Source organism: Sinocyclocheilus anshuiensis, unplaced genomic scaffold (assembly GCF_001515605.1).
Source record: "Sinocyclocheilus anshuiensis isolate Anshui unplaced genomic scaffold, SAMN03320099.WGS_v1.1 scaffold338, whole genome shotgun sequence".
In the NCBI taxonomy this organism is placed as follows: domain Eukaryota; kingdom Metazoa; phylum Chordata; class Actinopteri; order Cypriniformes; family Cyprinidae; genus Sinocyclocheilus; species Sinocyclocheilus anshuiensis.
The window spans coordinates 447,111-454,069 of NW_015542339.1; the positions used below are offsets into that span (position 1 = coordinate 447,111).

Sequence of the window (6,959 nt, forward strand, 5' to 3'; positions counted from 1 at the left end):
CACACACACACACACACACACACACACACACACACACACACACACAGTGTTTCTTTTTCCTGACTGCGCAATACCCTTCCAGGAAACAGTCATCCCTTCCTTCATCCATGCAAGCTTTGTTTGTTTCAGTTCAATATTGTTCAATGACAAGTCGCAAATCTACTGTCACAAGTCCTGGTTAAGGCCAGGAGTTCAGCTTTATCTCATGAACTTGCAGTAATCATCTCTCTCATAATCAACCCCACAATGGACATGGTGTGACTGTGAAATTACATTTTTTAGATTGCAACAATGGCATCTGCAGATGTGAATGAGTCTCTTGTTCCCTTTGTCTCTCTAATATTCATTCTTTTTTATTTACTCATTCCCTTGCCAGAAATGTTGAAATGGCTCCACAGGGACAGTGAGATGGCTATTATGCTGTGCTAAAGGTTGCTTGTTGACATTCCCTTCGTTTCTGAGTTCACAAAGTAAAGTTTTGAGCTTGACCTAATCAGATCAGGTTATGCTGATATCAGATAAGTAACATGAGAGCTGAGACTTGGAGTTGGTAATGGGATTTTGTACGAAATTTACGGATTCCATTTTTGATTCCACTCGACATTTGCTGTTCCTTAATAGTTCTGGTAATAATTCTCTTGGTAATTTTGATAAAGAACAAATGGAAAATGATAGGACAGCAATTAGTTCCTTTAGAATTCTGTTATAACTTTAGAAATAGGCTAAACTGTTTTGTAAATTATTGGGAGGGTTTACATTGTGATTTGAACTAATTAGCCACAAATTTAAGTTTAGTGATTCTGTTCCTCTAAAGCCAAGATTTCCTACTACGAACAGGTTTGACAGCCCCATGTGATATGTCCTCCATCAGGATCTAATCTGTGCCTCTGAAATGACTCTGTCCCGAGGGGCTTGAAGTCACAGCAGTGCCATGTGATACATAGCAGCACACAAACATCCTCTTTATCAGTTTATTTATCAGCGTCATCACAAAATGAGGCCTATTACACATGGGTGAATGGTTTCTGGATAGTTCTTTTGGGAAAGGATGTTTTCAATGGATCAGTTATATGGTGATTATTGGTGTTTGTTTGGTTTGTGCAGTCCATGGTTCTCAAACTGTGATCCATCTGATAATCTGTGAAAGACATAAAGTCTGTGAGTTGATTGATAAATAAAATAATTCAAATTGACTAATTAACTCATTGATGAGTTAACTAATGAACTTAATAATTAACTGATTGTGTTGAGATTAATTTTATTATAAAGTGTGCATCAGTGTACATAAGTGTTCAGTCTATCTTTAATTTCAGTGAAATAACAAAGCAGCAGTCTAGCACAATAAAGTCAGGTGATTTAGCAAAATTGTATAGGTGCCAATAGCATCACATGTTGTATTGTGAACGGTTGCCATCTCTATTATTCAGAGTTACAGCTTGTTGTCTTTTTTTGCGGCTTTCATGATCGAAAGAGCAACGTGTATCTCTTTGTCATCAGCCATTACATAATCCCTAAACATGAATGAGCGAGCGAGCGAGGTTATTAGTGTGACATGAATGCTGGCACTACTTTATTAGGAAAAGGCTTTGATCCGTATTGAGAATAAGAATTATTCTCTTTAATTAAGAGAACCAAGAATAGCTAATTAAACACAGATCTGTAGCAAGATGAGAATGTACTGGGTTTTCAGTACATAAGTTTATTCAAGGAGAAGATTAACTGTCTTATACTACTTCTTTGCCATATTCTACACTTATCTATTGTGTTGCCTTTTTTAAAGTTAGTTTTGCAAGTTTTCATAAATTGTCTAGGTGGATGAGGGAGGGGGCTTTATATTGTAAACTTTAAAGTATGACACCATTTTACATCAGACTCTTATTTCAAAAGAGCAAGGAAAATCCTGTTTTCCATTATGTTCTCTTTAAAGCCTTTTTTGCATCCTGTGATGCTCTGACTTGGATTGAATTAAAACAATCGGAAATCGGCTCAAGACTCAAACAGTTCAAGGTAAAATCATTTCCCTTGAGGAACTCTCTCTAGATAAAGCATACAATCACGGAGAGTTCGCGGCTGAGTGAAAACTACAGTATTTGTCAAGCTGTGTCCGCTGTTATTGGAAAAGTCAGTGCACCTTGCAGGAAATTTCACCTTTTACTCTCTGACCAGGTCAGATTTCAGACAAAATATGAAGGTAATGTGACTTATCCAACTCACGTTTTAATATGTAGGCCTATGATGTTGATATGTTTGCGCATTCAGAAGATTTGTTTATTTTTTTGTGCATCTCCATGGTAATTATTACCAGTTATCCGTTTAGAATCTGAAAAATGACAACATACAAAGATGCAGCAGAGACTGTTTGTCTACTGTGTGCGTGTTTCCAAGATGGTTGCTCCCTAAGTTACGCTTGCTACACTTGGGGAATGTGTTGACGGCTGTCAGGTGAGGCTGCCCTCCTGGAGCTGCAGTGCTACAGGTGGATCTTGGCACATGCTTGTACATCAGCCATGAACTTTACTGTCTGGCTGACAGACAAACACGAAAATATGATACTGAAATGCAAGAATACCAATACAGTCGTCCAAGCATCAGTCTTAAGAATGTAAATATGATTTCAGACACACTATTGACAGTCAGACTATAAAAGACTCAAAAAAAAAGTGTTTTTACAAAAGATGCATCCACTTATCTTGTTTTTAAAGTAGCCTAGTGGTTAAATGTGCGTGTTTGTGTGGAAGAGTTGTTTGACATACACTGTCTGCATTGCTCAGAAGTCAGAGTGGGTTAAATATTAGCCTCTGTAGTGGCCACAATGATTCTGCCCTTCCCTGAGACATCACACAAAAAGTGACTGACGAAACATGAGAAATGATGGCCTGATTTGATATCACAACAGTGTGTGTGTGTGTAAAGCCACAACTGTGGGCTATATTTTACAGTTTTTATCAGTGCAAACAATAGGTTTCACACCGAATGCAAACACTTAGCAGTGATAAGGACTGATGATCCGCAGAAGAGCCGTATGAAAGGGCAAGGATTATGATTCCAGTTTGAACCAAGTGTAAAAACAATATGCAAGACCCGGATGTCTGTAATTGAAGGGGAAAGTGGTCTGCGATGAGGTCTTGTGTTTGCATTCCAACATTTTTGCATCACGTAATGCACTCGTACAATGAGATACCTGTGGGAAACATGGAGCAGAACCATCAGAGAGAGAGTAAACAGTGATGGCGTGTGTTTGCGTAAGACCACAGGGAAGTACGCACACACATCTGCACCTGTTCTGTTGGTATTGCTCAAGTCAAATAGTAGGCAGAGGGAATTGTGGGAAAGGGAGCGATAACAGGGCATAGTCTCCATAAAAGTTTGGCTTTATTTCAGGCCAAACCACGAGACAAAGATTTTCTGCTCGCTTTTGCCGGCTTGCAGGAATTCCTGCATGTGCTCTGGCTGTCAGTCTGAATGACTGTCCTCCCACTGGACTTTTGTGAACTGTCTCATGGAAACCATTTATTTTATAGTCTGTCTGACTCGGTTTGTCTCTCTCTTTTTCTCTTCTTATTGGTTCACTTTAATCAGTGATCATATCCAAATGCTGCCATTAAATTGCATAGAATTTTTACATTTTCTGATGTCCTGGATTGAATTTGTGTCTGTTTGGTCTGTTTTACTGTACTGTTGGATGTCTGTGTACACAACAATCATGATCCTTACTTCCCTGATGTCATCTGAGATAAGGTGTGTATACTGTATGTAAGTTATGTTTATCTGTGTGTTTACGTTGACAGGAAAAGGTTTACGAGAGAGAGATTTATGAGTGAGATATCAGTGTCTGACACGTCTGTCTGCTCTTTTGATACCCGTTTTAAATGCTAAAATATCTACTGTAATATAATACAGTATTTGTGGTTTTACATGTTTCTTGACAAAATATAAAAAGGCATGGTATATCTACCTATAGACGCAAACTAGGCCATGCTAACCTTGACCTCGTGTTCTAGTCAGGAATTGTGTTATAAAGTGTTTCCAGTCCTCTGGATGGCAGGTTGTGGGAAATAGTTATTCAGTTTTGTTTATTTACTTGTGCTGGATGCTTTTAGAGGCCAGTTATGAAATTTGATTATTTGTTGTAGCAGGTTTTTAAATTATAATTTATATTCAAAACACTATTAGCGGATTCATACTACTGTATCATTACATAATTTCGTTTTGTTTGTAAAAACAAAGTCACATTTTAGGTAATGTGCTTACAATAGAAGTATATGGGGCAAGACACCGCAATAGAATATCTGAATAATTTTCATAATTCTAGCCATAAGAGTTAAACATTAAGCATGTTAACAGGACCCTAGTGTGATTAAAATTGCTTATTCATTTTAAATACACTTATTGGGCAAGACATTAAACCAGAGTTTGTGTTAAAATACACATTTTTCGAAACTATGCCTATAAGACGTCAAACATGTTGACATGAGACTAGAGTGATCGCTTACTAACTGAGCAGAATTACATCCAGAATTTATTACTTCTGTTAGGATCATGTAAACACAGTAAGAATGTGGACCAGAGAAACAAGCGCGCAGCCATCTTTAGATTTTTGACTTTGAACTTCTGTTTTTGTGGTAGCTCTGTATATTTCTATAGCATCACTGTTGAAGAGTAATTAGCTGGTGAAGTGGATTTACGTATTGTAGAGTTAATGAAATTTATCATGAGCATTTTAATGTTCAGAGCGGATGTCATAACAAATGTCAGTAGACCGGGAAGATTTTTAAAAGAGCAGTTCATTCAAAAATACGTAAGGTCTTAACTTCATGCTGTGGAAATACAATCCGGAAGACAAAAGACAACGAGCGCAGCGCTGAAAAGGGGCGGAGCTACATAAGGTACGCAAGGTTGCTAAAAGAATTGAGAATGTGAAGCTAAGTCACGCCGTACTAATGCTGAAATTAATACAGATACCTGCTTATCTTTTGTTTTTGCCTTTAAGTTAAATATTTACATTCTTCATTGTATCGTTTGCAGAAAAGATAAGCTATGTTATCGCTTCGCGTGATCATTCGATTTTTCACTAAAGTTTTGTAGAATTTCGTTTACAATGTTGATCTGATTAGCGTGAAAACAGTGTCGCCCGCTGGACGCTTTCTGCTGCTTCAGCCGTCATATGGTAAAATATCCAAATAAAAGTGTGTTCAACAAGCTGAAAGAAGTCGATCCATTTCTTTGTTGGAAACGTTTCAATGACGAAGTATAATTGTAGTCATTGTAAATATTCATTTTTCTATGGCCACGGAGGAGAATCAGAGATTGTGGGTCACATTAACCGAACAACCGGATATTTATGTCAACAAATTACATCGATTCAAATCCCTGGGAGCTTGTGAACAGCTATGGCATTATAAAATGCTGGCTTAATATGAAGACAGTGATGCTAAAAGATGCGTTTAATTACACGATTAAATTACAAGCCTTTTCCTCCCTTGAGAAATCCATAGAAAACACTTATGCATTAAGACTAAGTTATTTAAAGTTCATATAGTATGCTTTATTAGTAAGGCGTGTACAGAAGTGTGTACCTTTAATATCATTGTCTCAGTGCATTAAGCATTTTCTTTACGTTATATGAGAGGAAAACGCTTAACGTGTAAATAAATGTGTTGCATTCACATTTTGGGCTCATATGCGCACATGCTTTACAGTTTGGTCTTTATCACTGTCTTAGTACATTAAGCCACATGAAGCGTTATTCCAGTAAAGCATTTTAGAAAGTCCCTGTTCAAGTTCTGCTAATTCACAAGCCGAGTGAGAGTCATACTCGCAAAGGTAATGTTAATTATTAAACCAAACAAAATCAAAACTTTCAGAAACACACAGCAATGTGATTCTTTTTTTGAGTGAGAAGGCAGTGGGTTTAATCTGTGATATTATTATTAGATTTATCATCCTGCGTCTTCTCGTCATCTCCGCGACCTGCTTCCCTTGGTGTTTTTACAAGTAGAAAAGGCGGGGAAAAAAAACATTGCATTGTCCAGTTTTCTCTCAGAACGATAATCTGAGTTACTTTTGCAATTCTCGATGCAACATGAATGCCATATAATGGTGATTTTTTTTTTTCATAATAACGACAGAAAATCAAAATACTGCCCCTATACTCAATAGCAAAGTCCCTTTAAGGCAAGTCATGTCACTCGGCGGCCATCTTTGAAATGCCTCTCAGGCATGCAATTGCAGCTCCTATCTCTTTGAATGGGGAAACATCAAATTCTCCAAAACTGTTCACTAAGCTTACTATTACATTTTATATTTGAAATCACCAATGAAATCTGACAACTACTGTGTCATAAATGTTGTTTCTTTTGCTCAAATAGCATTATAAAAAGCTTATTTTTTCAGGCTAGATCAGCCAGTGCGCATGTGCAGTCCTGAGAGCACGTCTCAGAGCGCTGACTGTTTCTATAGCAACCGGGACTTCTAACAGCAGCTGCAGTGACGCGCTGACTTTACCGATTAGCGATTGGCTCTTTCATTCAGAAGGCGGGGCTTCCTGCGATTGAGCGGCCATATTGAACGTTGCATTTTTCCCCATTCAAAACTATACGAGTGACACGTCTTGGGTATTCTATAGTCTGTCAACAGCGGATGGGCAGCGCGATCCTTCCAGTATGGCGGATAAACAAAGCCGTTTCCCAGAACTCATTGCGGCGTGACATCAACTTCACTTTCTCTATAATTGAAAACTTAAAGGGGTCATATGATGCAATTTCAAATTTTCCTTTCTCTTTGGAGTGTTACAAGCTGTTCGTGAATAGATAAGATCCCTAAAGTTGCAAAGACTAAAGTCTCAAACCCAAAGAGATATTAGGATATAATAGGATGCTACATGCACTTTTACAAGTTGTTTGAACTGAAATGTGTGTTGGCAGTGTGTGTACACAACCACCCTATAATGATAAAAATCC

The 6,959-nt window shown here is 37.8% G+C and overlaps 1 protein-coding gene across 1 annotated transcript in view; it reads left to right on the forward strand.

Moving 5' to 3' along the window:
* Positions 1 to 6,959, forward strand: part of add3a (adducin 3 (gamma) a) — a 111,218-nt gene that overhangs the window by 66,573 nt on the left and 37,686 nt on the right. The window lies entirely within an intron of this gene.